Source organism: Cherax quadricarinatus, chromosome 92 (genome assembly GCF_038502225.1).
Source record: "Cherax quadricarinatus isolate ZL_2023a chromosome 92, ASM3850222v1, whole genome shotgun sequence".
Lineage (NCBI taxonomy): Eukaryota > Metazoa > Arthropoda > Malacostraca > Decapoda > Parastacidae > Cherax > Cherax quadricarinatus.
Genome location: NC_091383.1, coordinates 14,301,201 through 14,324,087, shown reverse-complemented (window position 1 = coordinate 14,324,087; position 22,887 = coordinate 14,301,201).

The following is a 22,887-nucleotide window of genomic DNA, read 5'->3' as shown; positions in this document are numbered from 1 at the left end:
GCCAATTTGGATTAGGAAAAATAAAAGCATAATGAGCAATCATAAAATGCTAGATCTGCTTTACACAGCATTGGAAAATAAGGGAATATCCACTAGGAATTTTATTGACCTAAGAAAAGCTTTGACACAGTAGACCATGACATCCTACTCCTAAAAATTGACCCTTACGTATAAGAGGCCATGCGCTTGTTTTTTCAAATCTTACCACTAAAAGGGATCAGTATGTCACCATTAAAGAACAGCATCAACAACACGGGCCCCTTGAAGTGGAGTTCCCAGGGGAAATGTCTGGTCCCCCGCTCTTCTCATACATCAATGATCTTCCAAACGTATCCCAACACCAAACCATTCTCTTTGCTGCGACAGACTTATGTCATCTCTCACCCTAATCTTGCCACCTCAACACCATTGTTAACAGGAGCTGATCAAAATATCAAATGGATGACAGCCAATAAACTTACAACACTGACAAAAATACTATATTATGTTTGGAGAGCAGGAGATGCACAAATTAACATTAAGATCGACAACACCTAATTACCAGACATAATGAGGGCAAATTCTAGGGCCCATACCTTGAAACAACCTGAATTTCAGCACCCCTATCCACCTAACCAAAAAGTATCCAAACGGTTGGGATCCTCTCCCAAAATCGATAAATACGTCACAAAATGCCCTTCTCACACTATACCACTCTTATTTATCCATACCTCACCTATGCTATTTGTGCTTGGGGATCAACTGCACAACACACCTAAAGCCAATAATAACCCCAAAAAAAAGCTGCAGTAAGAATACACTAAATCCCATCACTGGCAACACACCCCCACTCTTCATAGATCTAAACTTATTCCTGTTCAGTACATCCACAATTACTACTGTGCAATCTACATCTACAGGACCTTTAAAATCCAATATCAACTTTGACCTAAAACGCTTTCTTGAAGTTGTGACAGAACCCACAGAAACATAACAAAACACAAAATCTCTACTGACATTCCCATGTCCGACTAAACCTTACAAAATTCAATGTATGTCAAAGGCCCCAAAATCTGGAACACTACCTGAGAACTTTTAGAACTGCAGACACATTCATCACCTTCAAAACTACCATTAGAAAACATCTTATCTCCTGATACACCCCATCAACTAACTACACTAATACCACCTGTTGGTTACACTTACACTCACTCACCCATTTGACCATAAACAGAAATATTAATCTCAATCTTAAAAAAAATGGGAAACCTATGATCTCCAATACTGAAACTATGTACTGTGCCAAAACAAAAGCATTCACATTGCTAAACTCACAAACTAGTTTTAGTCACTTAGCCATAATACCAACTTACCTCATAATTTGTAATATTTTAAAATAAAGAATTAAATTAGTTGCCCCAAATGCCTAGCCATGCTAGGCGTCTATGGGACACTCTGTAATCATTATTTAACTACATGTAAACCACACAACAACCAAATCTGTAAATTCAACATTGTAATCTTTATAGAGAATAAACTTTTGAATTTGAATTTGAAATTTGAATAATCCATAATGAAAAATAAACAGCAACCATGTTTTTGGTGTGAAACAAGACTTTGTATTGTACAGTGGGGAACTGACCAACGGGTTTAATCATCCAGAGAGCTAGCCTTTAGTCAAATCAACTGTTAGTTGATTAATTTTTCCATAAAAAAAAATGGGAATAGTTTTAATTGTTCCAGACACCAAAAATATTAAACAAATATTTTACATGAAATATACATTTCCTACACAGAAAATGAATGGTACATAAACTAAACAATAATTAAATGCCACTTACGTTTATTGGAGAAGTTGATGAGTGATGTGCCAGTAGCAGGGGGATTCAGCTGTTCTATTGTTTGGAAGGGTCTCTTCCATAAAGACTTCAGGTACCAAGTTCTTTGCTGTGGTTACCTCCTTCTTTGGTTTTTTTAAAGCCACTAGAACCAGCTTGAGAATCACTGACCCTGTGGACAAAATTCTTGCAAGAGTTCTGTTTCTCATGTGCCTTAGGATTTCCCTTAAATGGGACACAAAGTGTCATTGTACATGTTGCAATATTTTTTCCAAAACGTGACGGGAAAAAAATTAATCCATAAATCCCTTTCCTTGGAAAACCAATTGTCACTTTTTCTTAACCCTAAAGGCAACTTTTCCATCTCTCTTCCTCCTTTTTCTGAAGACTTCCGAGCTGTGATCGGGCTGTTCCCGCTCTTGGCTCTGCAATGGTTAGTTCTTCATTGTTTTCTGCACCAACTCTTCCCATCCTCGCCCCAAACCCCCAACCCCATGGATTTCCCCCAATGACACAATTGATTAAAACAGGCATGGGCCCTAGGATTAAACCCCAAAACCCTTAAAAACCCCTCTCTTGTCCCATTTCCCCCTTCCTAAAAGGGGTTTAAAAGTCCCCAAGTCACTCCTTCCCCCCCCTCCTATGGTTTACACAACTGAGGGAATATTATGGTCTTATGAAAACCCTCTTGGGGGTCAATTGAGTTTTGATTGTTTTAAGGAATTTTTAAACATTCTTTTTTGTAGATTTTTTTAAAGTTTGAAAATGACCTGCTGGCCCAAAGGGCTGGAGGAAAGGGTTGATTAGGGGGCCCAAAAAACTAATTTTTATAAAGCTAAACTCCCCAAATTTGCTCCCCGGAAATTGGGAAAACAATTTTTCATTATCAGGGGGCACTTGGTGACAATTTCTTTTCGGGAGAAATTTTTTTAAAGGGGGGCCCCAAAAATAAACCAGTCTTAGGAAAATTTCCTTATTATTTTTTCTTTTCTTTTGATCCCACATTCCCAAAATTCCCCGTGATATTTTTTTTCCTGAACCCCAAAGTGTCAAGTGATGCATGGAAAAAGGTTCCCATTTTGGTAATCACCCCCGCATTACTGAAATAACAAAAGTGTGAGTTTTGTGTCCTGGAGTCTTTCCCCCTGAAAATGTAGGTCCTTTTTGGCTTTTTTTTAAAACAGGCCTTTTTTACCCAAATTTAAAACGCTTTTTTGGGTTTTAATTTTTCCCATCTAATGCCCCTTAGAGTCCTGCCCCATTTCCCCTTTTTTGTTGAACTGGCACCCCCCTTCCCTTATTACACTTGTATACTGTTTTTAAAATCCCCAAACCCAACCTTTGGGGTTTAAATTCATAATATCTTCACTGTTTGGGGCTTTTTTTTTGGATCATCTTTGAAACTCCCTTGCCCACCTTTTTTTCTAGAAACACTATCTCCAATTTGTTTTTTTTTCCCACACCAACAATAGTCTCTCCCCCTATTCGTTATTTGTGATCTCCTTTTTGGAAAAAACCACATTTCCCCAAAAGTTTTCCCCTTGATTTCATTATTTTTGTTTGAAGATTTTGGGTGATTTTACATTTTTACAAAAATGGGGGAAGGGGAAATAAATGGTAAAAAAATCCCAAACACAATGGAAATAAAAACACATATGAGTAAAAGGGATCTTTTTTGTTTAAAAGTTTTTTCCAAATAAAAAACACAGAACCCGGGAAGGGGGAAAGGAAACGCAGTTTTATAGTCAGGCTGGGTCGGTGAAGAATGCCATCTTGATTCGAGGGGGGTTATAAGTCAAAAATCTTAAAATGGCGGGAAAAATTGGGAATAAATTTGTGACAGACCTTCTACAATTTTTCTCTATTGGGAAAAGCGATGAAGAAGTTTCGGAAAGGGGTTTCCCAACCTATGTTATAGAACCCCTTTCTGGTTGAAGTTGTCGGAAAAGAAAAAAGGTTTTCCCGGGAATTCTTGGGGTATTGGTTTTTTCCCTTTGGGATAAGTCTTAAAGTTTCTGTAAATCAAGGGGTTTTTGTGAATTTAGGGTGGTATAGGCGGGCTCGGGGACCCCCAAAACCTTTGAAACACCAATATGCAAGCAGGTCTGGCAACCACGGGGAATGCCCTTGAACCCCCGTAATTCACCCCCTTGATGAACAAAGAAACCCCAAGACTTATCCCCACAAAAGACAAAAAATTCAAAAATTTCCTGGAATCATCACTTTTTTTTAGACAATTTCCCCCAAATAGTGTTTATCATGGCTAAACCCATTTCCCAAAAACACCTTTTTAATCAATAAAACATGAAAAGAAGGTCCTCCAAACTTACCCAATCCCCCTTTAACCCCCAAGTTTTAAGACTCTCTTTTCGGTAAAATCTCAGTGCGGCTTCCCACCTGACCTCACCCACTATAAATCTGGCATTCCTTCCCCCGGGTGGTTCTGTGTGTGCCCTTGAAAAAGCCCACTGTGGGGGCAAAAGCAAAACCCAATAAAGATCACTTTATTCCATGTGTTCATATTTCCAATAGGAAAAAAATGATTTTTGTTTTTTGGGGGGGTTTATTTACTCCCAAATTAAGGAATTTTATTGGTACCCAGTTAGTAAATTAAAATGATTTTTTACTGTTTTCAATGAAATGAGACTGTACAATGAGAGCGAATTCATTTTCAAATCCTTGGGAATTAAGTATAAACAAAATTCCTTTTCAAAACCCCCTGAATCGGTAAATCAGTAATTATAATGAAGGCCCAAAAAAAACCCTTTGGGAATTTTAAAGGGGAAGTCAATCAGTTTTTTCTTAAAAGAAAGGTTATCAATCTTGGTATTAACAAAAGTTAAGACAATAGCACAATCTAAATTTTGAGTTAAAGATCTCTGGGTTAAACCCCGATCGAGTCTGAAATTTCCTCATTTAAACTCAGTGTTGAACCATCTTAAAAATTGGGCTATCTAATTCGTCACGGACTCAAAAGTAATGGTTCCCCTTGCATAACAAACACAATAATCTCTAAAAAAATAAAAAAATTAATACAGCATAATCATTATAATAATGCCAAACTAATTTTTAATAAATAATTTAAAAATCCCTTTTGATATTTATATGCCGTAAAAATATAATTAAACCTCTTTATCAGCTATAAATGGTTTTATATTTACGAACTTATTTTGACCGGGCCCTTTTTTTTTTGTATATGGTGGGTGTGAAGGGGGGGCGAAGTGATTTTGGATGGGGTTTAAACCCCAGCCTTTCAACTGAATCCCTCCCCATATTTTCAGTGATCTCTTTCTTTTTTCCCTGTAATTCTCCCCCTTTTTTCCCCCTTTGGCACAAAGTTTTCTTGGGCCCATTGGGTTTTTTGTAACAAAAAAAATCCGGGAATTCAAAACATATACAGGCCCGTGGGATCGATGAACCCTTTTTAAACCTTCTGTCTGGGATTGATGAAAGAAAATATTTTAAAATTAGGGTTTTTAAACTAAATTAATTTCCCCAGGTTTGAAGTTGAGATGGAGGGTGATTCAATCATTTTAATAAAATACTTAAATTTAGTTTTGGTGCGGGAAAAGTTCAATTTTCCCAATGTTCAAAATAAACAAATATCATCAGTCCCAACAAATGGTTTAATAGAGGGCATGAAAGGGTTTTTAGTCAATAGTCAATTTTTTTCTTTTTACTGAGTACATTTAGATTATGCTGGATCTAAAATTTGAATTTAAACCATTCAGAAGCTAGTTAAAAATTTTAAAAGTTTGGCAATATTTCCCATAAATTAAATAAATTAATATTGAAACTCAAAAAAATTCACAAAAAAAATAATTTTACCTGGGTTTCCTGGAGGTTCGGTCCCCCCCGGGTCGTGAACCTCCTGGTGGATCAGGCCCGATCCCAGGCTGTTGCTCCGGGTGCATAAACAACATCGAGCCAACCCCTTTCAGGAACCGACTTTGGGTGCTTTATGCCGCGAGACTGCCAGGGTCTGTTGGTAACCCCCCTTTGTATGCTGCGAGGCAGTTGACAGTCTGGGGTGCATTAGAGGGTTCTTTGGGCTGGGCCCTGCTTTTCATTGGGGATGATGCACCGTATGCAAGCCCTTTTTTTCCCTAGTAGTGTTTTGTGTGCAAGTTGTCTTCCTCAGTTTTCCGGTGAATAATCATATATCTCCCCCCCTGCATTCCAGGAATGGTTTAGGAACTAAACGCCCCCCATAATTGGGTGTTTCCTCTTTTCCCCTTGAAGGTTCTGTCTTTTTCTGGTAAAATTTCCCCCTTTTAAAAGGTGCTGTTAGTGTGCACAATATTCCCTAGTGAAAAAGTGCCAAAGAGTTATATGGGCTTGCCCCCCTGTTTTTAAAATTCTTTACCCATCTGTTTTTTCTGGAAAGGGGATTGATAAATGTTATGTGGTGAGATCCTCGACTGATCCCCCCGGGTTTTTGGGCTTGTTTTTCCTCTTTTTGGGCCAAATTTTTTTTGTACTCTGATGAAGTTTAATTTCCTCTGTTTCCATATCTGAGAAATTAAAATTTCTCTAGTTGAATTTAAATTTGTTTTGCCCCACTGAAAGATTTGGTTGATTCCTGGGCCTTCATGTCTGCAATGGGGCCTGTCATGCAATTCGGTTATCCAAAGGAAACAGGTGCTGGGGCCCATTTTTCGGATTGGGATGGGGAAAAAGTGGGGGCATCGTGCCTTGTAGAACAGAGCTTTTTTACCATACCCTCGGTTTCTCTTTGGACTTCTCTTGTTTCTGTGTGAGGACTTATAGTCCCTCGACCGCCCTGTTTTCCTTTAGCATTTTTTGTCCCAGCCATGGTCACCGAAAAACTTTTAAATCTGATATTTAATTCATTTTTTTTTTTATGTTTAGGACCTTGCTATGATCTCGAAAGACAGGGCGTGTTCTAAACCCATGTTGCCTGGGGGGTTTTAACTGATGGGTTTCTAGATGGGGGGTGATCTTGCTTCTTGGACCCTTTAAAAATTTTATGATATGGGATGTTGTGCTTTGGTCTGTAGTTCTTTGCTGTTCTTTTTGCCCCTTTGGGAGTGGGCTATGTCTGTGTTTTTAGTAACTGTGGGGGGCCCGTGTCCATGCTCCCTCTCATGGATGGAAAAGGGTGCTTAGGCTTTTGCAGTTCTTGAAACGGGGTTCCATGAGTCTGGCCTGGGGCGAGTGCATGGGCATTCTTTATCGCCTATTGAATATTTGGGGCAGGATAACATCGGATAGGGTTTTTTAATCAAATTTTGTGGCTCTCTATAAAATTCATTTTGATCTTCAACTCCCCAGTCTGGTTAGGGCTTGCTAAAACTGAGTCATATTGGGACAGGTAGCTCACTCATTTCCTTGCTGTCATCTGTGTGGACCCATCTTGTTTAAAGTGGGGGCCCAATACGGGGCGTTGTTCTGACTTTGATTTGGCATGGAAAGAAATCTTTGGTTTCTTTGATTTCATTTATGGTTTTAGTTCTTCCCCGATTCCTGACTCCTATAAGATTCCTTTAGCTAAGTTGATGCTTGCTATTTCTCTGACCAGTGTCTCCTACGCATTTTAGATATATTGACCTCTTTTACCCGCTCTGTTATTCTTTTCCATATAAAAGGAGCACCTGTCTCTTTCTATTTTACATCTACTCCTCCTTTTCTTAGAGGAATGCCTGTGCATACATCAGTGACCAAGTTAATCTGTTCTAGGCATAAGTTGGGGTCTGTGTTGTTATATATCTTCAGCTTATATCGGTTGGGACTTGGTTACTTGGTCCACTTTATTTTTTTTATTAAAGTTGAATTTGGTGAATGCTCCTCATGACTAGTCTCATTATGTGGTCTGGGGCATACATGTCTGAACCTCAATTATGTTGTGATCTGAGTATATTGTTTTGATTGGTGACATTTCTTATCAGTATCATTGTTAGTGAATGAGGGTCTAGTGTTTCCCCAGTCTAGTAGGCTCTATTTTTGCTGGTTTAAATTGAATTTTGTGCAAGATTTAAAAGCTCTTGTGAGTGTAGTATTCATCAGACTGCCTCTGGTGTTATTACACATTATTTGCTATATTCCTCCATTTTGGGTTTGTTAATTTGAAATCCCCAGGCAAGATGTTGGGTGAAAGGCGGGAAGATTTTCCAGACAGTTGTCAATTTTAACAGCTGTTCCTAATTGCTGGGATGTTGCATCCGGAGGCTTAAACTACCACAATGACTAGGGTTTTTGGGTTCTCGACCTTTACTGCTAAAACTTCCACTACATCATTTGAGGCATTAGCAGTTCTGTGCAAACAAGTGACTCTGCAATGTACAGGCCAACCCCCTTTTGCCCGTTCACTCTGTCACATCTGTTAGGTTGTAACCTGGGATCCATATTTCTTTGTCAAGTGACCCATAGGGGGGGTTATAAAAGAACTTTTTCCTTTTTTCCCTCGATCCACAAAATTTTTTTTTTTTTGCGGGCTTTAGACCCTGTATATTTGAAAGAAAATTCCCATGGTGGTTATTGTTGGTACTGGGGTTTTTCCCACATTAGTATCATCTTTGGTTTGGGTGGGGCCATCGACTGGTTCCCCCGGGAATGCTTTTTTGGTGCGATTTCTGCCTTTTCCTGATTTTTTTCCTTCCTGGCATAAAAAGCCTCTCCTCTTGGTGGCTGGGCTGCGGGTTTTCCCCATGGCCGGAAATTATCCTCACACTATGGGGTCCTCTTTTTTGCTATTTTCCTTTTTCTGTTTGCAATATTGGTTTTATCTTTCTTTATTACACTTGTTTCCTATTGGCTCCTGCCCCCTGTGGGGGTCACTTATTTTTTCCTTCTTATAATTCCGGGCTACCTGGACAAATCCCCCACTTCACCATTACTGTCTCCCAGGCGCCCCCCACTTCACCATTATTCTCCCAGGACCCCAATTTACCATTATTGTCTCCCAGACCCTCAGCTTCACCATTTCTGTCTCCCAGGACAACCCTTATTCTTTCCCAGGCCCTTCAACCCATTTTTTTTACAGTTCCCTCCAGCCTTCAGTTTCTACTCTGGCCATATCAAGCGTCCCATTCACCCCGACTTTTTTTTTCCCTTTTTTAAAGCTTCGGTTTCTTAAACGTTTTGATGTTGACCTTTTTTTTAATCCCCGTTTTTAGCCCAAATTTATCTCATTTGGTATCCCAAAAAATTTCCTTTTTTCTGCGCTAGTTCTTGGATTTCTGCAAAAAAGGGGGCTGTCTTTTTAAATGACTTTTACCCATGGGGGCCCGTTTTTTTATGAAAATACACGGCTTCATAATTTTTTGAATGGTTGATTTACTGTAATTTATAAACCTCTTAAATATTCTATTAAAACCCCCTTAAAAACTTAGCTATTTTATTTCTATTTCTAACTTTTTGTATATTGGACGCTTACCATCCCGTTCTGATTTATATTTTTGTTTGTGTTTATAAGGCGCCTCCCCCCATCCATTTTTTGCTTTTTTCCCAACGTCCGTTTGAAAGTAAAAGGGTTGGAAATCAAAGTTGGAAATCGACCCATCTGATCATGGGCCCTTATTTAAAAATCTTCGGTGATTTGGGTTTAACATGAAGGATCTCAAATTATCTACCTAATTTTTGGTTTGTGATACAAAAGTATCTTGTGTGTTGAAAAACCCGGTGTTTTTGGGGAGCTCTATGAGACTTTTGAGCCTCAACCCTTTTTTTTTTTTTTAAAATTTGACACACATACAGGGGAAACAAAACAGGAAAAACAATCCAAACCCTTATACTATGCATAGCATTACGGGCTCTTAAAAAACTTAAGATTAATAAGCAATGATAAATCAGTGAAAAAACATTAATGTAAACGGGTTTCTAAAAAGCACAAGTGAGTATTACAAAGATGGTCATAGTTTTAACATTGTTGTACATTCAGTAGATGGGTATTCTGTTGGTTGTATTTAAAAAAATAAATTAGATTGGGTTTTGGGTTTTAAAATTTATTGAAAAATTTGGGGAAAACATTTAAATTTTAAAAAATTTAAAAAGTTCATTTTTTTATTTTTATTTGGTTTTGGGTGATAAGTATTTTTGAAAAGACAATTTTATAAACAGGTAGTGTTTCTTTTATTTTTAGGTAATAAATTTCCCAGTTTAAAATTTTTTTTTAGGTTTTTACATAGTGTGGATGGACAGGAACATAAAAAGTGATCTGTCCTTGTGTTATGGTCATGTGTTCTGTTGGGTTGAAGGAGATTTTTGGGGGGAGGTTAAATGAGTTAAGTTTCTATGTATGTAATAGGTGAAGAAAGTATGGATGTTTTGTTGGTGAGAGGTTTAGTTATTGAATATTGGTGGGTGTGCCTATAGTAGAATTTTTTATCTTTCAACGGGCCCCTTTTTGGGGGGTAATTAGTGGTCTGGATGTTCTTGTTTTAATACAAATTCCCATTGAGATGGGGGTAAATAAGGGGTATAAAAGGGCCAGGGGGGTGACTGTGGAGCAATCCGTATCTTCATTTTCTACAGTCTTGAAATTTCTTAGAAATTTTTGTATGTTTTGAAATTTGAGTCTATTTCAAGGTGGTTCCCAAATTTTCCCTCTGTTAGCTTTGTGATGGGTGATCCTTTATCATTATGTTAAAAGGACATCTGAAACTCTGTTCCCAAAACTAAGAATGGGTTTTTGTCAATGTTTTGTAAGTTTGTAGTTCTCACCCCAGGTAAAATTTTTTCAATTGGGTATTTCATTTTTGCTAACGTGACTGGGTGGGGGGGAGAAGGCATTATGATTCACCAAATGGGTTGGGTTTGATAATTGGAAGCTTTAAATAGTCATTATGTATAGGAGAAAAAAGGAGGACATTTTCCTTGGGACACCAACTGAAATTGGTTGTGCAGAGGTTTGCCCCATTTGCATACACATATTGGCTTCTGTTGCAGGTATGACGGGTGTTGAAGTCCCCTCTTATCCATATGTGACAATTTCTAGCAAGTCGGGTCCTTTTAAAAAAGTTTTGTAAGTCAAGAAGATCCCAGTGGGACTTCTTTTTCTCTATTCAGTGTATATTGTTCTGCATGTTTTTAAACATCATTGTATTTTTTTGGGCCTGAACCCAAAATTGGCGGGGGTTGATTGTTTTGGGAGATAAGGAAAAGGGATCGTTTGTAAATTTAAATTTTTTAAAATTTTTTGAGAGGGTTTAAGTTGGATTTCCCTATAGTTATTCAACTCTGTTTGGTCTCCTCCTTTGTGGATGGGGTGCCCTTGTATTTTTTACTTGGGGAAGGGTGGGGGTTAATGGTTGTTAAAGGGTTTTAATGATTGGTGATAGCACTTGTGACATTTTTTGTATTGGGGTGTGATTTAAATCTCCCCTTTTTTTAGGGGGATAAAAAAGGAGACTTAGTATGTTGTGGGCTGAACAGTTTTGGGTATTGGTGGGGTAGTCATTGGTGGGGTATCTAGCTTGGGATTTTTTGTAGTTTTGTCCTAATGGAAAAAAAATCGGAGTCTTTTTGCTGTTTCTGTTGGGGGGAGTTGGGGGTTCATCTGATTTTGAAATTTTTTTCCTTTTTTGTGTTCTTTTGTTCCTGAATTTCTGATGGGTTTTCCGGGTCTTTTATTACCTTAAAGTTGGATAATCTGTTCTCATAAAAAATTTTTTCCCCTTTTATCAGGCTGGTTGGGTTTTAAAATACGTTTTGTTTGGTCTCGGTTATGGCCCTTCTGTTTTTTTCTTTGGGTGTTTTGTATTTATTTTAAAAATGGGGGTTTACCAGGCTTTCAGTCTTTTGTGTCATCTGTTTATTTTTTTTGGGGCAGTGCTTGTTAAAAATTTTTGGGGTTTTTTTGAAAATTTTAAACATTCTCAATATCTGTATAAATTTCTGCTCAGTGTCCATTGTTTTCTGCTGTTGTAGATTTTTGGCTTATTGTTAGTCTAAAGGGGATTTTAGTAGTGTCTTGGGGTAATTTCCAAGAGTTTTTTGAGAAAGTCGGGTAGTGGTCTGTGGTATTATCTGAAAATATCCTGTTTTTAAAAGGGGGATATGGTTTGGCCCAGATGTGGTAAGTAGAAACACTATCTCTGAACTTTTGTAGGTTTTTTCTTTTTGGTACAACATACAGTTACTCATTTGTTGTAATTAAGTGTGGGTCTGTTTTTTAGGAATTTATATTAACCCCTGGGTAGTAAGTGATCTTTGTTATCGTGCATCAGTTATCATACTTCCCGGGTTTTGACTAAATTGGCTTGTTTGACTGGAACTCTGTAGTGTTTATCAATGTGAGAGGTTTTGAGGTATTTGGTTTAATTTTGGCTTTTATATTTCCCCATTTCACCCCTTGAAATTTGTGGCTTCAGTTGGTCTGGTAGTTATGGCTGCCCCCCTTTTGGTTGGCCTATTGTATGCGTGTAACCGGGGAATGGCATGACTTTGTACTATCAGGCTTTGGGGTTTCAGTTGGAAATGATGGACATTTTGGGCATGTAAGAATTTATAATCTTAATTTGTGCGTTAAAGATCATATTTGTTAAAGATATTATTTTTTTTTACTAAAAGTGCCTTTGATTTTCTGGGGGTTATAATTAAAAATTTTGATTCATTATCATAAATAAAGATTGGGAATAGGATCTCCTTGTAATCATAAATTTGTAGTAATCTATATTTAAATTAAGTAAAAACAAAAAAAATGTTAACAAAAAAATCCCCTGAATTTTTTAACAAATGAAAAATAATGAGCTAATATTTTTAGCTAAAATAAAGGACAATAAAAAGGGGTAATCAAATATATGATCAAATAATGGACTTGGGAATATGTTAAAATTATTATATAAAAGGAAATTCCCCAAGTTAAATTTAGTATAAAATAATAAAAAAAAAGGGACAAATATAGTTGTGGTAACAATGGTGGTAATCAAATAATGACTTTGGAATATAATGGAAAAATTGTGAACTTATTCTTTTTAGCACCTGAGAATAGCATTGATTATTTTAACAATTTTGAATATAAAAACTGGGTAGTTATAAAAAAGTAAAAAAAAAGGAGAAAATTATAAGGACTAAATTCTAATGGTAAAAAAAGTTAAATGGAAGGGGGTTATGAAATAATAGTTTGGGGAAAAGATCGATTTGTAATATTAAAAAAATTAGCAGTTTATTACTAAAGTAAAAAAATTTTGGTTTTTTTGGCAAAAGATGGGACTTCAAAAAAAAATTTGGAAAATACTAATTATACACTGAAAATATAAAAAAAAAAGTAGTGATAAACAAAAATTTAAAAGGAAGTGAAAAATGAAAAATTAATTTGGGGTAAAAATTTGACTTTTTTTAAAAATTTTGACAATTAATAATAAGAAAAGAATAAAGTATTGGATAGTTGGGATTACTATGATGAAAAAAAATAAAAATAATTTCCAAAAATAATAATCTCACTATTTCCCCACTATATTATTAAGGCATTATCTTTTTTCAGAAATGTCAGTTTTTTTTAAAGGAAAGGGAGAAAAATTTTTCATTTGAGATGGTATATTGTTGTCTTTGATGTTTTTTTGTATTTTCCCCCTTTTGAAACACTGGTGTTTTTGTTTTCCCGTTTGGTTTCTCAGCCTGAACAAAATTTGCTTTTTTTGGGGCCCCATTTTTTAACTCCATTTTCATTGTAATTTGATTTAATTGGTCCTTTTTATTGAAGAAGTCTGATTTATCTGTGTTTACTTCCGGGTTTTTTTTAAAAACGTGTTTCTTTGATTTCATTGTTTTGCCCCATGCTTTTGTTCTGTATTATCTATGCAGTTTCTTTGCACTTCTTGTTTATTACTAAAAAGTTTGGGCTTTTATTTCTGCATCAACAATTTTCTTTTTTTCAGTTTTGTGTCTTGAAATCAAATATTCATTTGTCAGTGTGCATGTTCTGATTAGTCCCGGTTGCTTCTTCAACCTTCTATTTATTGTTTTTTTGCTCAGGTGACTGGCTATGCTTTTAAGTATTTTTTAAACCTTCCCCATTAATCTTCTCTTAAGTTTTTGGTCTTATTTGGGTTGTTTTTTTGGTTCTCATTGAGTGTTGCTTTTGATATCTTTGATTTTTTTTTCTAGAGCAACGATGTGTCTTATATGGGGGGAAAAATTCCTGAGTTTCTGGTGAATTTTAAAAGGGGTGGGTTGGAGAACAGCCATTTTGTTATTTTTTGTTGTTGTTCCTGGGGGGGGCGGTGAGGGGGTTGATGATAACGGCGTCCCCGGGGGAAAAGTTATTCTGGGGCCTTTCTGTTATTCTTTTATTCTGGTGTTTTTTTCTGGGTATCTTTCTTATCCTGAAGTAGATCTTCTTTAATGGAGAAACTTGTTTCTGGGCGGTTGAAAAGATTTCGGGGAGGCGTTTTGGGTTAGGGGCTGTCTTTTAGATCTTCTAATTTTTTCAAAATTTGGTTTTCTTAGATTTTGGGTTATTTGTGGTCTCTTGGTTATTTGTTGAACTTTCACTTAAGGGCCCTCCAAGTTTTGATGGCGATGTTTTTGAAAAAAGCTGGTAGGATACCTTGCTGCCTGGGTGCCTCCGTGCTGGTGATTGTTTATCAATGTGTATCTACTTTTTTATTTTTTTTTTTTTCTCCCCACAATAAATGCTATTTATACTATATTATGGTGAAAATTTGGGGAAGGACCTTTTTTTGTAAATTAAATTCTTCTCCTTGTGTATTTAGCTGTTAACTACAGGGTTTTGAAATTTACAGTATCGTCTGGTATTTAAAAAAAAAAATTTAAAGAATTCTCCCTCCCTAATACCCTTATAATACTGGGTTGTTCTACTACAATTTTATTCTCTATTATGATATAGATTTTGGGGTACACTACAAAGGAAATTTTAAAACAATGACCTCTGTGGAAATTTCGGGGACCCGGCACCCCCTTTTAAACCCATCCTTTTTACAAATTCCCCGTTTTCAAATGACACTTTCCTTTATCATTTTCTAAAAACCTGATTCATCCATGTATTTTAAAAAGTTATCAGGAGACTTTTTTTTCTCAAGAAAATTCATTTTTTATTTTCAGGCGGAACCAGCCTGACCTCTGACGTAAACTCTGGTGTGCCCTTTTTCCGCTCTTTAAAGTTTTTCCCCAAAAATTGGTTCCCGGGGTAGAGGATGTTCGTATAGGATTGATGGGTCAAAAAAAAGTTCTAGCACGTAAAAGGGGGATGGCCGAGAAAACCCCGGGCCCGAGGCAGTGGCCCTTTTGGGCACTCGAGTTGAGATTAATTATAGTTTCCCTTACAACAAATTATTTTCAATTTGTTTTATTAAAAAAATTAAAAAAAAATTTAAAAAAACATTTCACCTACCTTTTAAAAAAATTTGGGGATGGCATCTGGAAGATAGGGCGTGGGAGAGAGAGTTGGGGTTATGTTTGGGGGCCCCCCCAGGACTTAGGGTTTGCCCTCTCTGGGGGAACTTCCCCTTTTCTGTCTTTAAACCACTGGACCACGGAGTCCTGGCCCTTTAAAAAAAAACTTCCCCAATCCTCTGTTTCTGGGACCTCTTTGATTTCCTAAAAAGGGGCATGGTTCTGTCACTGTTTTTTGTAAAGATGGCTTTTTTAAAATTGCTCAGGGTGGCATTCTCACAAATATTTGGACATCTTCCCTAAAAAAAACTCCTTAATCTTTGAATCTGCATGCAACTTCCTTCCCACAAATAATCATTTTGAAACACTTCCCCCCCATTTCTTTTTCCTTTATCCCACCAGCAACAACTTTAACCTGTTGATTGTCTGGTCTTTTCTTGTTGCATATTCCCTTTCTTCTCCCTTTTCAGGGGAAAAGGTTACTAATTTCTTCGGCATTTATTGCCCCCCGCTCATATTTGGAGGGAAAAATTCTTTTTCCCCCTTCCCCCTGGACAATAGAAAAATAAAAAAAAAAAGAGTAAAAAGAAAAACCCCAATTATGTATAATATATATATTTTAATGGACCTAACAACACCCCCAAAAACCACCAATTATGTAAATGTATTTATGTAATGTGTTTTGCGTTTTTGTTTGGGGTCAAAAAAGGACTAATCTATTACAATATTTTATGGAAAAAATTGGTCAGTATGGTCCTGAACATACTTTGGGGTGAAAAAATGTTTCGGGGGCCCCGGGGATATAATAATGGGCCCCTTTTGGATCCTGCGTTCAATCCCCAAGCTGCTTTTAAAAAATTTTTTATACCCCTCAAAAAAAGCTCCCCTTCTTCGTCGAGGCGTCAATTTGGGCCCCCTTGAAAACCCTTAATTTCCGCCCCGGGGGCATTGTTTACCCCAATCCCGGGGGAAAATCCAAACATACAATCGGAAAATTTTTTTTACAGTGTTTTTTGGGGATTTTTCTGCAAAAAAAGTGACCATGGCCCCAAAAAATTTCAGTGCCAACCCTACGAATAAATGATAATTACAGAGATGAAGAAAAGATCATTATAAAAAGAAATGGGGCTTTGACGGGCCCGGTTGTATAATAAACCCCCCCCACCATGCTACATTGGGTTTCAGCTGCTGCTGTCTTGAGCATCGTCTGCTGCTGCTGGCATCGCTGCTGCTGCTGTGCATCTTTTGCTGCTGTCTTCACTGCTCTCTTACACCTTGTTGGTGGGCTTTTTAGAATACCAGAAACAAAATTTAAACCCAGAGTTTTCCACCCCGGATAACCCAAAGTCAGTGTCCCGAAGACTGTCAACTTATTTCCATTGGGGGTTTTAAACTTGTTTCCCCGGATGCAACCCACCCAATCGCTCCCCAGGGAACAGGAAAAATCCTGGAACTTTTCTCATATTGGGGAATTTAAAAGAAGGTTGGTTTTAGAGATTTAAGAATGAGTAAAAACAGTGTGATGGCATTTCTGGAAAAATGCCAACAGAAAACCCACAGTACTCGGGGAAAAGGGACTCCCCGGACACATGTCTCATCAGTCATTGCTGCATCTTCAATAAAGGTAGTTCATTTATTCTTCATTTGTAAAAAGCTCCAATATATTTGGGGTTTTGCTCTTTTGATGTATCCCTTTTCTTTTTGTAGGGAAAATGTATATTTCATGGTAAAATTTTTTTTTTTACTTTTGGTTCCCGGTTAATTTGTTTCAATTTTTTGGGAAAAATTTTTAAAAACCTCATTCACACAACAATTAACCCTCTTGTTTGGGTTAAAGTTGCTAGGGGTACTTTTATATATATATATATATGTATCATATATATATATATATATATATATATATATATATATATATATATATTTTTGTGTGTGTGTGTGTGTGTGTGTTTTTGTGTGTGTGTGTGTGTGTGTGTGTGTGTGTATGAAAAGGGATGGGGTGGTTTAAAAAATTTGTGTTAGGTGTTCGCAGAAGTTTGTGGTTACAGGAAAGGGGGGTCGGGGAGGGAAGGGGATTGGTGGAATGATGTTAAAAAGTAGTAAAGGGGGAAAAAGTTAGCAAAGAATTTTACAAAATGGAATGATGCAAGGAGGGGGAAAGTAAAAGGAGAAAAAAAGAGGGTTAAAAGGGGGGAAAAATTAAAGAGGCAAATAAAATGGGTGAGATGTTATCTCAAATTTTTTGAAAATAAGAAAAAGTTTTGAGTGAATTAATAAGTTAAGGGAACCCTAGAGAACAAATGGTTTTTTTAAAAAGGGGAGGGAAGTTATTAAAGGGGGTTAAAGGGGTTTGGGAAGATGGTAAATATTTGAGAATTTTAAATGTTAATGAAGATGGGGCTTGATTTGTGTAACAGGGGGAAAAACCCAAAGGGGAGGAAGGCCAGTTGTGAGTGGGGGAAGTTGTGGGGCGTAGGTAAAATGGGGGTAAGGCAGCAGGGATTGATGGGATAAAGATAAAATTTTAAAAACAGGGGGGGATATAGTTTGGAGTGGTTGGTGCAATTATTTAATAAATGTATGGAAGGGGTAAGGTCTGGGGTTGGCAGAGAGCATGCAAAAGTTCCTTTGTTAAAGGAAAAGGGACAAAAGAGTGAAAAAATTATGGGGGATAAGTCTGGGTATCCCTGGTAATTGTAGGGTAGAGTTTTTTTGAAAGAATTAAAGAAAGGCAGAATGGGAATGAGATGAAAAAAGGAGGCTTTGGAAAAGGTGGGGGTGTGGGACCGGTTTTTACAGTGAAACATATAAGTGAACAGTATTTAGATAAGGAAAAAAGGGTCTTTGGGCATTTATGGTTTTGGGAAAAAGGCTATGACGGGGGATGGGGGGCTGTGGCAGATGTTGCAGGTGTATGGTGTAGGGGGGGTTACTAAAAGCAGTGAAGGTTTTTCGAAGATAGTGGGGCTCAAGTTAGAGTATGTAGGAAGAGGAAATTATTTCCCAGTAAATGGAAAAGAAAAGGATGGGGATGTCCCGGGGTTTTTTTTAAATATTTTAAAGATGGGGTTGTAAAAAGTAAATCGGGGTCTTGAAAAGGCGTGGAGTTAAAGAAAAAGAATCACAAAAAAAAGTGGGGTTGTCACGTTTTTTTCTGTTTCCTGTGCTCTTGGGAGATTCTGAAGAAGTTCGAGATTGGGGGATAATTTGGTGGGGGGCAAAAAAAAAAAATTTAAAAAGTGAATACAGGAAAAAGAAAGGTTATGGGGAAAAAAGATTGGTGATGGGTGGATATCAGGGAGGAAGTATGGAGGAGGTGATGTATTCAGATATTTGGGAGTGGCGTGTCAGGGATGGGTCATGAAGGATGAAGTGAATCAAAAATTGATGGGGGGAAAAAGGGGAAAGTGGTGCCGGAGTCTGGGGGAACAAGAACTTTGTCTTGGGGGAAAAGGGAATGTATGGGGTATGTTTTACCAGGCATATGGGTGTAAAGATGGGTGATGTGTTGCAGTGAGCAGAGGCTGGAGGCAGTGGAGTTTCATGTCTGGGGGCAATGGGGGAGTGAATAAATGCGGGGAATTTGTAGTTTGGAAGTTAGGAGGAGGGGGGATTCAAAACTGTTGTAGGGGGCTGGGAAGGGTTGTTGGGTGGTTGGACATGTGAGAAATGGGGGAAACAGGGGCCGGGTATCAGTCTGTAGTGGAAGGGAAAAGCGGGGTAGGTGTGGGCCCCTAGGAAAGGTTGGAGGGGGGTAAAAAGGGGGTTTTTTTGTGCAGGGGGGGACCCAGCAGGTGTGCATGGCGTGTTTGTAGGAGGAAAAGGCGAATGGTTTTTTAAAACGCGTGCTGTTGGAGTGTAAAAGTAACATTTATGAAGGGGTTCAGGAAACCGGCAGGCGGACTTAGTCCGGAGATGGGAAGGTACAGTGCCTGCACTCTGAGGAGGGTGTTTAAAGTTGCAGTTTAAAAAATGGTGTAAAGTACCCTTCTGGCAGCAGTGATGGAGTGAATGATGGTGAAAATTTTTTTTTTTCCCCCCCTGCTTGGGGGGAAATCAGAGTGATAAAAAATATATATATATATATATATATATATATATATATATATATATATATATATATATTATTTTTAAAATTTTTATATATACCTGGGTTTTCCTGGAGGTTTGGGCCTCCTGGTGGATCAGCGCCCGTAACCCGGCTGTTGCTCTGGCTGCCCCGCAAAAATCAGCCCCGCCGGCGTCAGGGGGCTGCAGGTGCTTGTCAGTGCCAGCGAAGACTGCCAGTGGTCTGTTGGAATCCCCCTTATGTTGCTGGGACATTGGATCTTGGTGACACTTTGTTTTGGTCTTTTAACTGCTAGTGCACCCCTGCTTTTTATTGGGGATGGTTTCCCCAAAAACCCTTTTTGTAGTGAGTGATTTTTTGGGTTCAAGTATAGTCCTCTGGATTTTTCCGGGGTATATAATTGTATTTCCCCCCTGGGTTCCCCAATCAGGGTTTAAAACCTCAAACGCTCCCCGTAATTGGTGTTTTCCTCGTTATCGGCCCTGAAAGTTCTCTGTGCCTTATGCAAATTTCACCTGCCTTGAAAATGTGTTAGAGTGGCAAATTTCCCGCCTAGATAAACAAGTGACGAAGGTTCATCTTTTCGCCTCCCCCAGTTTTTAAGGTTCTCATTATCATCCTGTCATTTTTCTGCAGATCGTTGTCTTTATGGTCCTTGAAGGGGGATCCTCCGCATAATCCTCCCAGGTCTTTTCGTTGGGGTTTCCTCATTTTTGGGTTTTTTGTACTCTGATGAAATTTAAATTTTTTCTGTTTTCCATATCTAGTATTTAAATTTCTCATCGTTAACTTCATATTGTTTTCTGCAGACTGAAAATTTGGTTGATGTCCACCTGGGCCTTGATTTTCAATGGGACCTTCATGCGACGGTGTCATCTGCAAAGGAAGACAGTGCTGGGTGACATCCTGTCTATTGGAAAGAGGGGAGGAACAAAATGGGGGGTGGGGGTGTGCCTTTGGAACAGGCTTTTTCCCCTCTTGGGGGTTTACTCTTTTGGGCTACTGTCTGTGTTCTTTAGTGAAATTTTGATCCATCGAACTTTTTTATTTTTAGGGGATTTTGGGCCTATTATTGGTCACACTTTGAAGGCTTTTCAAATCTGTATATATTACATCTGCATTCTTTTTTTTCTTCTAGTGCATTTGGACCCTTTTGGTGTCGTAGTTGAGACAGACAGGGCCTTTTTAACCCTTTCCCAAATAGGGTTCAGATGGTGGTGATCGCTTTTGGACCCTTTTTAGATTTTTTTTAAAGGGTTTTCTTTGGTTTTTTCTTTGCTGTTGCTTTCCCCCCGGGTGGGGCCCTTTCCCTTTTTTTAGTAACGAGGGCCCGTGTCCTGCTCCCCCTCCATGGATGGGCTCGTGATAGGGGCTTCTTGCGTTCGAGGGGGTTTTAAAGTTTAAGGTCTGCCCCGGGGGCAGGGTCATGGGCATTCTTTTATCCCTGTTGAAGTCTTTTTAAAAAAGGATAAAGGATGGGGCTTGTTTAATAAAATTTTTGGGGCCCTTTTCCTTAAAAATTTTTAAACTTCCCCAGCCTCCCCAAAATCAGTTGGTTTTAAAAAACGGGGTCATATTAGGACTTGAAAAGCTCCTCATTTCCTTTTTATCATTTTTTGGGAATCTTGTTTAAGAAAAGGGGAATACTGGGCGTTTTCCCGTTTTGTTTTGGGTAGGAAAAAATGCTTTTTTCTTCGATTTTTTGTTTTTTAAAATTTTTCCCCGATTTAACCTAAAGTTCTTTTAAATTAAAATTATTTTTCATTTCTCGGGCCAGTGTCTCCCTGCATTTCGGATTTTGGGCCCTCACCGCTCTTTATTCCCGTCCCCTGCCCAAAGGAACTTTTTTCCTTTTTACATCTTTCCCCCTTTTTCTTAGGGGAAAAAACCTTGTCCTTACTTTTCCAATTACAGGTTAATTTTTGACACTATTTTGGGAAAATGTTTCTTTTTTTATTTGCTTATAGGGTTTGGGGTTTTAGTTTTAAACCCTATGTTTTTTTTTAATTAAATTTGGGTTAAATTTGCTCCTCTTTTGTTAAGCCCTTTTTTGGGGGTCTGGAAAATTTTTACTTTTCTGAACCTCTTTTGTTGTGATCTGGTATATTTTTTTGTGACATTTCTTTCGATAAATATTGTTAGTGAAGATGAGGTCTATGTTTTTCCAGCCCTGACCCATTTTTGCGGTTTTAAAATTAAATTTTTGTGGGGGGTTTTAAAAGCAAGTGTGATTTTTTAAAGGCTGCCTCCTGGTTTATTCCCTTAAAAATATTTTTCTTTTTTCCCTCCTTTTAAATTCCTTTAAAATTTTAAAAAAATCCCCGGGAAAAGATGTTGGGTGCAGGGAGCTGGAAGTTTTTCCCAGACAGGGGTTAAATTTTAAACAGCTGTTCCTGGAATTTTTAAATTTTAAAACCCGGAACCATTGAGCCCCTACAATGACTTTTTTTGGGTTTTCTCGGGATTCTCCCAAAATTTCCTCGTCATTTGAGGCTTTAAAGCAGTTCTGTACAAATATTCCCTAAAATGGGCTTGCCCCCCTTTTCCTTTCACTCTGTCCCCACCCAAATGGGTTTTAAAATTGGGATCCATAGGGTTGCCCAAGTGATCCTTTTGGGGTCTTTCCCCCGGAACTTTGGGGTTGCCTCTGCAAACAGTCCACGGATAAAAAATTATTTTGTTGTTTGTTTGGTTTTGCCCCTTATTTTTCAAAAAAAGAATGTTATCGGACTGGTGGTTTTTTGGGTCGGGAAATTTTTCCTTGTATCTGATCTGTTTTTTTGGAGGGGGGCCATCGACTGGGGTTTTCCACTCAGGAATGACTGGTTTGGTGTGGAAGGCCTGATGGCGTTTCACTTTCCTTTCCCGTATCACGGTCATTTAAAATTATAAAAACCTTCGTTTCTGGCCCCCCCACGGGGACTTTCTAATACGGTCCACCCCCCCCTTGTTTTTTTAAATTCTTTGGAGCTCAGTATGCACTAAGTCTCCCCTTTTTGTCTGGAAACCCCAAAATTTAAAAATTTTTTTAAAATTATTTCATATTTTATATATACTCGAAAATTATACTTATGTATACCTGTCTTAAATGAATTTTACATCTGGGGCTGGCATGCGGGTCAATTAAAAATCATTGTTTATGTCTCCAGGCGTTTATTAATTGATAATTAAACTCGTCTCATTTAAATGCGTATATTCAATTAAATACATATTTTCATTAATCCATCAGATTTTTCAAAATTTTATAATAAAAGATACATAACATAAAAAAATGTTAAATACACCCCAATAGAATAAATAAACATAAATATGAGAAAGTGGGTTAGGCGAAAATTACAAGTGATCCCTATTAAAAAACTAATAATAATAATAATAATCACCGAGTCTTAATTTAAAAGTTTGTATTTTTAATATACACATTTTATTAAACCCTCCCCTGATATTTTTTTAAAATTTTTAATAAACCAAATAAATTAAAAAAATAAAAAAATACCCTTTTCAATAAAAATAAATAAAATAAATATAAGGGTGTTTAAAAAGATACTTGTACAAAAAATGCAAAAATAACATTTTCTCTAATCTAACATAAGAGAAAATTTTGTTATAGGGAATAAATTTTTAAAAAATTAAATTTCCCTTTTAATTGTATTAAGTAAGTTTATTCAAGGGAACCCCCAAAAAACAATTACA